The sequence below is a fragment of the Mugil cephalus genome, chromosome 18, assembly GCF_022458985.1.
Source record: "Mugil cephalus isolate CIBA_MC_2020 chromosome 18, CIBA_Mcephalus_1.1, whole genome shotgun sequence".
Taxonomy (NCBI): Eukaryota; Metazoa; Chordata; class Actinopteri; order Mugiliformes; family Mugilidae; genus Mugil; species Mugil cephalus.
Genome location: NC_061787.1, coordinates 22462913 through 22471287, shown reverse-complemented (window position 1 = coordinate 22471287; position 8375 = coordinate 22462913).

The following is an 8375-nucleotide window of genomic DNA, read 5'->3' as shown; positions in this document are numbered from 1 at the left end:
ACTCACAACAACAGACTGGTAGAAAAACTCTAGTAATCCACTGCACACATTGAAAGACCTCAAGCTTCCTAGAAAATAGAGTCTACTCAGGCCCTTCTTGTACACAGCTTCATTGTTGTCCCTCCAGGTCTGTTGTTTATGTGGACTTCCAGGTACTTGTAGCGGTCCACTACGTCCACTTCCCGGCCCAGGATGGTTTTGGGCTCCACAGGTGTCCTCTGACAATGATACCTGACAGGGAGCCCCCCAGCCACACAAACTGAGGCCTGACAGACAAGCAACCAGAAATCCAGGAGACAGTGGAGGAGCTGACACCCATCCTCAACAACTTCTCAATCATCAGAAAGGGCTGAATGGTGTTAAAAGTGTTTACTTCAAGTGGCCCTTCATTAAGTTGGTAATAAGCTAAATTACTGATGGTGTTGTAGCGCCGCCTTTTGTCAGAAACTTAGAACACACACTAGTTATGGTTCTTCACAGAGAAAGAAAAACAACAACATAATTATCTGTTATATGTTGACATCTAAACACATGAACAATACAAGTAACAAACTACCCATAGCCCTTAGTGTTTACAGCCAAAGTTCCGCTCCCTCCTCCCCGTGAATGACGTGTTTAACTCAGGCGGCAACTTCCGGGTCTGAGCGATGAAGCCCATGCGGAAGTGCAAAAAACTGCAGTTCATCGAGTGGCCGCTTGAGGCTGGTTGCAAAAGGGAGCAAAATCCCCATAGACCCCCATGTTAAAAAGCCCAACTTTACAGCATTATTAAACATGTTTCCAGCCCGGTTCAAAAACGGTTTTGGTCCCAATGGTTTATTTCACTATTCATGACAACCGTACGGGGGGGGATTTTTGTTCTAACTTGTTCGTTTAAATTTTATTTAGGTTTAACATTCTGCATAATTAAGGGCGTTCCCGCAGACGCGCAGCTTGTGAATAGTCAAGGCAGGCAACTGCGAGAGTCGGGGCCCAAGGGCTGTTTTGTGTACTGAAATGTCTCAAAAATATATAGCCTATATTTGAAAAAAAAAAAAAAAGTTTGAAAAAACAATGACAGTGAGAATTGAAAAAGATAGCTTGCTCTCAACCGATCCCCTGTTAAAAATAAAGGTTAAATCAAATAAACAACAATGGGCGATTTGCAATGACATCATCTCAGTAGGAAACCTCCCGAACGGGGCCCCACATCAATCCCACCTCACGTTAACCTGTGTGATGTTAGTGGACTGCAATGGAAAAGAAGTTGAGGGAAAATGAAGAGGAGTTATCGTTACCCATCTGGTAGTGAGAAGTCAGTGGTAAATGGAGCAGATAATGATATAAGCATAACATTAACAGTAAATGACTGCTGTTACTTAACAAATGGTGTTACTTTGTGTGAGACCGACCTGTGCTAACATTAGCTTCAGAACGTGACCACTGCACAAAAACTGACGCTAACGCTAACTTACGGGAATGTCAGCTGCTGTTCAGTTGTCTACCTGGTACGTTAGCCTAACGTTAAGTTTGAAACGTACAAACGGTAACATTGTTAGGTTAATTACTTCACATTCGGTTATTTTGAAAGCTGAGCTGGACTCCACTCCATTGGCCGTGACCGATTCGACTGCGGCGGCGCGTGCGGCTCTGTCCACTGCCATTATGTACGCGGTTATGGCCAGCAAATAATAATAATAAAAATCTAACTTAATGTTAGTGTAGTCAATATGTAGAGGCGAATAAGGGTTATGACAGCTTTTGCTGTCAACTTGAAATATTTTATTTATTCAATTAATTCAACCGGAAATAGCTGTTTTTTTTTTCAATCTCAATATTTTAACAACGAGGGGCACAAATAATCCACAAATACAATCACTATTTTAAAACATATATATTAGTGATTTTCCCTCCATAAAAATAAAATATAAAATAACGATGAAACGGCAGCTAACAGGAAAAAGTATTTGGTAGGGGTGAGTAGCCTTTTTATTTGTACCATCTTTTCTCCTGTTTTTGGTTAGGGCAGGAGTCGGCAACCTTCAACACTCAAAGGGCCATTTGAATTCGTTTTACACAGAAAACACTGGGAGCTACAAAACCCCTGTGACATCTAAAATGAGGATAACTGCATATATCGTTTTTACCACTATGCTAGACCTATAGTGTATTGCTTTTATGAAATGGAAGAACAGCTACAAAGAAAATGAAATTGTATTTATGTAACATAACAAGGATTTATCCACGGTTGGCTTACCTAGGGTCGAAAAGTTCAATAAATAGCGGGCTGGGCCTGTCGGCAGTCGGCGGTTATGACGTATTTTTTGAGCGACAATTTTTTTTTTTTTTTTTATGTTAAAAGATCATCATCAATTCAAATTTAGATTTATATTTAAAATAAAAATACATTTGAATTAAATACTCGATAGCAACTAATAAATGTGCTGTGGGAGTTCAGTGTTTTGTGGTTGATTGATGTTACAACTATGAGTGTGGTGTGGCATTCAGTTGCCGCTATTCTGAGGCAGTTAGCGTAAAAAAGTGAAGGGCTTTGATCCGTGTCAATGTTCCGCATCGCTCGCCACAAAGAGCCACAACAGAGGAACAAAAGAGCCGCGGGTTGCCGACCCCTGGGTTAGGGAGTGAGGTAAGAAACCTGTTTCCTAAGATTTCAACCCAACTTGTTTTGTTTATTATTTTAGGCGATGCTCACCCTGAAGTCCTTCGTTTGGGTAAATAAATTCCCTCTCTATTGGACTGCATTCTCCGTGTTTTGTGTTTCCTTTTTGAAAGTGTAGAAGAGGGAGAGTTTTTCTATGTTATGTTTAGGTAATCCCTAGGCCGGACATAACATTAACATGAGTTACATATAACACATAAAGCATTATTATATAATTAAACACACAGTGACCATTTACTGAATGCTCACCTAACAGGAAAAAGTATGGCTTCAGGGTGAGGTACAGCAGTACTAACAGTTAGTGTTGGGTCGTTCACGAATGATTTGTTCGAAAGAACGTATCTTTTGAGTGAACGAACTGTATCGAATCACTTTATGAACTGATTCGTTCTTTTCTCAGTTCAGCCGAACAGAGCTGAGCCGCGAACGCATGGCCCGCGCGTTCATCTCTGACCCCGAAAATCTACCGGGTCTGTCCGCGTCGCGCTGCGCAAGCGTCGTTTATTTGGTCCGTCGTCCACTCGGCGTCAACACTCACCGGGCGCGACACGGGCGCGGAACAGCAGCATAGCACTGGCTTGCGAGCCGGCCATATTCATATACATGAAACGGCGGGATTACATTCCAGGCGTTGTCCTTTCTTGTATTGTCCTTATAAAAAGAATGTGTTGTATCATAAATGATTTTATGCTGCTCCACTTAAATTCGGCCATGACGTAACGTTGATGTGATGTTGTGGGGCTACGTGAACGGCGTATTGTGTTTTATTTTGAAAGGGCGCGGAAGTGTTTTACGTTGATTCTGTGTCGGATTTCCTGTCCTGATGCAATCTGCTGTGTTGAGCTTGGCGCGGTTTAGCAACGGCTCCGTCAAAACTAGAACTGCTATGGAATGATAGCGTAATGTTGATCTAGCGACGGGAAATGCGACCCGGAGTCTGTTCATGGTGTTTTATTTTGAAAAACGACCAGATTCGCTCTGTAATTTCCGTCTGACTTCCTGTCCGAACGATCCGCTCTCTGTCTATCTTGACGTGTGTGGCTGGCATCGAGCGTCAAAAATAGAACAGAGGCGTAATGCCCACGTGGCCGAGCGTAGAGACGCTTCTGAAATGGAGCACTACTATATTATTATATATTATTACTACTCTACGGAGCCGGTGGAGGTTGATACATTGACGCGACGCTTCCTATACGCGACGCGGACGGACCCGGTGGAAGTTAGGGGTGACTCGTCACTCTTTGTGAAACTTCGGCCAGTGACGCAGTTAACCGGCAGATAGCGCAGGGGGACGGTGCATGAGTGTGATGTGAAGGCGGGGGAGGGTTCAAACATTCCTTTGTTTGACATTTGTCGTGTTTGTTTATTTTTTTTGTTTAGAAAGTTATTTAGATATTTGTTTTGTTTTCATATTTTTAGGAAATGTATTTCTTTTTTTAAATTGCATATTCAAGCCGTTTAAGTTTATGTTGTCCTCTTATATTTTTAATGCAGGTTCCATATCTTTAATTTTTTTATGGATTTTTTTTGTAATTGATATATTTGTTTTTTTTGCACAAAACTGAACGAGGCCTGTTTTTATTTTTGTTATTATTATTTTTCCGACACAGAGGCTGAGATACCGGAAGCCCCGCCCGTTGAAAGAGCTTTCTGGACATAACGACTATGGGGAATGGAACACACATTGTTTTACATTTATAATTTGCATCCCCTGCGTTGTACTTTTAATCACTGTTATGATTTTAATGGTGGGGGTGTGGGTGGGGCACACATTATTTTTATTTTATTAAATATTTTTTATTAAACAAATTATTTAACAGTACACTCCAGATGTGAACATGTTAACGCCCGCATTTTTTGTCATTTATAACTTGTTTAATTTCCACAATTAAAACACACATTGTTTACATTTATAATAAGCAATATGCATCGCCTACGTTGTACTTTTCATCACTGTTCCGATTTTTGGGGGTGGGAGGGGTGGGTGGAGCACGCATCATTTTTGAACAATTCAATGAATCATTTTAATTAACTGATTCGAGTGATTCGGTACAGTAAAAAGAACAATGGTTCCCATCACTACTAACAGCGTGGGCATAACAAGTTCACTGAGAGACCACGGAGCTGAACCCGCCGCTTACTCAACCCAGAGGACCCGAGCACAGCTGTCCCAAAGGTGCCATAGCAAAATAATATTTCATGTAAAATGTTGAAATAAAATAAAAATGTGTATTTAAACAAACAATGCATGTCTGTGTTCATTAATTTTAATGTTATAACAATATTATAATACACAATAACGCTATGGTTGTAATCTACAACCGGGTTACATTAGCTGTTGTCCTGTCCTTCTTGACTGGAAGTAGCAGCACTCTATACATTTACTAGCTATTAGGGTTTGAAGAAAGTAAGTAATTACAGTATGTATGTTATTCAGTATTACAATATCAGCATTGAAGCCCCCTTGTCCGCTACTTATATATGCAACCGTTTTTCTTAACTTTTATTTTTTTTTAGTCAGTATTTATTGTAAAATGTAGTTTGTTTTACCATGCTTGCTGTGTCTGTCTGCTGTGTGCACATGGGTGTTTGTTAAAGTACAACATGTTTGGAGTGATTTGGATGGAAAAACAGCATTTAACATTAATTTATGAATGCTATGTCAGCAATGAACGATGAATACTATGCCCAAGATGAACCATTAAAAATCTCTCTATTTCTTCATGATCATTACTTAAATTTATGACCACAAAATAGACAGCTGTGCCCCTACCAAATGCTGAAGATGAAAACCATAAGTCCAGTAATCCACCGTAATGGATAACATATGCCATGCCCGATAAAGATTCATTATGACAATATACATGCTTCTACTGATGTGAAAACTTGCTAATTTCAGGACAATTTATGCTGCACTGATGTGGGTTATTTACAGTGTAATGTATATTTTATACTAAATTTATATAGGCTATTTTGAAGCTATGTACTTTATTTATATTTTTATTGTATATATTTATATGATGCCAAATTATTTACAATGTACTGTAAAAACCTTGTTGTTATTCATTTATTTAATTAGTTTTTTTTTTATTGTTCTTTACCATTGTATTTTCACATTTTTCATAAATTTTCTGTTGGTGTCCGATTATTTATAACATATTGGTGATGAACACTGGTCAGAAGGGCCCCCTGGAAATTTTTGCTTGGGGCCACAACAGACTGTAGAATCGCCTATGCGCTCCCGCTCTGAGTGACCAGTGGCTCATGGGCGGATTGATCCAAATATCAATAAATGGTATCGGATCGATACTAGCCTGGTCAGATCGACTCTTTACTTTAAGTTCGGCTCTGGTTTGCAATGCTGCAAAGTCTGTTCTCTCATAACACTTGAATTACAATATGCTGACATGCAGTTATCAAATTTGGACAAAATAACACCAAAAATAAATTACATAGGATGCAAGGAAGACACTATCGGCTGACTCTACGTACTCAAAATGCAGGCATGTAGAAGAAGTACAACTTGTCAACAGACAACTGCTTGGCAATTGCTCCAAGCTAGTGGTCCCCCACCCCACTGAAGGCTGACAAACCTTAAAGACAGGGTATGTAAAATCTGCGCTGCCCCCTGCTCCCCTCCCTCTTCTTCTTTATATTCCACAGTTCCACTCCTTCCTCCTCCTCAGGAACACGCACCTCAGTGAAGCAATTATTCAGTTATACACTATGGTACAGGTAAAGTACTTTTCCTTTGTATCATGAACAGATTGAATTCATGATTACACATATTTGACTTCAGCATAGTTATTGACTAGTAATTGAAAGTGAACTTGTACGACTTATGTAGAGTAACCAATAGGAACACCCAAAACAACGACACTGTGATGGCCTGTGATTGGTGGAAAACTTCCATGGATGATTTTTATAAAGCATTTAAACACAGCCAGGAGGAGGCACAGAAATCAAGTGTTCTTTTACATTTGAATTACAATATGCTGACAGGCTAATATCAAATGTGGACAAAATTACACCAAAAAAATGACATACTTTGTCTTCAAAACACAGCAGTGGTAATGTGCTAGTCTTTAGTTTAGTCTTTGAACTGCACAAAATATGCAGATATTTTCCATAGCACCGGTATCCTTTCCAACTCCAGACTCATGTTAAACAGGAAGTGTAGGATGCCGGTCAGCTGGAAAGCGCAGGTCTTCAGGACCTGGGGGTTTACATGGTCCAGGCCTACTGATTTGCCTTGTTTGACTTTATCCAGCTGTGCTCTCACCTGACCAGGGGTCACAGTCATAGGGATGACTGTGGTTCTAAGTGAAGATTGTCCTGGTATTATAATGGTATTTTTTTATATATGTAAAGTGTATGTCGTTAAAACAGGCATTGTAGAAAAACTGCAAAAATTATATGAAACGTATGAAAAACATACGTTGACATATGCTTATACATAGTTTTCACATGATTGTTATTCAGTTTGTAGTCTGAGTTAAGGTGGAACCTCTGTCTGCTGTGTACAGCTCGGACAAAAGCTGGATGTGGTAGACAACATATGGATCACTGGTAGATCTGTTAACAGGTCAAGTATCCTTCATATATTCAATAGCTCTACCTGAACTGTACTCCAAGATAGCTGTGTCTTTAAACTTATCTTTGCTGCTGCTAACTTTAATTACCCTCTCAATCTTACCATACTGTCCCAGGTAATCAAATACTTCATCATCCCCTGCATTACTAGTTACACCACTTACAAGCAACGTATCAGGCACTTTGACATGTTCAGATGCAACAATATCCATTTTGAAATGTTACCACAGTCAAATAAGTCAAATGAAATCAATGTTCACTGGAAAGCAATAGAGTGTCAACTGCTCAACTTTCATATAAAAGAGTCAAAGGAGAATTTAAACCAACTCCTGGCTGGCCCGCCAAGTTTTATGTAGTGCCCTTAGTCTGGATTGACAACCCACTAATTGCACCTACGATCTCTAGGTTCGTAAGAGTTGGACTCCTGAATCAAAGGAGAGAGCATGAAAGTTGACAATTTATTGTTTCACAATAACCATCAGGTTTCTCTAGTGAATTTGAATAACAAAAATAGAGCTCTTTCATGGAAACAAAATAAATAATTAAATAAAATACTATATAAAGTGTTCAGTGTGTTCAGTTCAGTTTTTTACTACCCGGGTAGATTTTGTGTTTTGTTCCTCATCTGTGAGAAGTAAGTGAATGTCCAGGTTAAGGCAGATCCCACAGCTGGCCATGCTGTGCACCTCTCCGTCCCTGACGATGTCCTTCTGGCTCGCCACCGAACCTCCAAGGCTTGGAAATCTCGTTCCTAATCCACACCGGGAAAAAAAAACAATCAGAGCTTTTTTTCCCAGAGGGCTCGCTTGGTATAAGGGCTCCTCTCATGAATTCTCAGAACCACGTTTATTCCGAAGCTCATTAGGTTGGTAGTACCGTGGCTCTCTGCTCAGTGTCTCGGGTCAGAAAGAAAGAGTGAACTCTGTGCACTTGGCAATGAGCAAGGGGTTGATACGCCACCCTGCGGCATGGCATACCAACACACACTGTAATTGAATTAAATGGCTTTCTAACCATGTGGGTTACAAATTGTTTTTATTATACTGTATGGAAATAATGCAAAAGTGGCCACCTTCAGGAGTAAATCATATATTCCTTATATGATTCATAATACATGAAACAT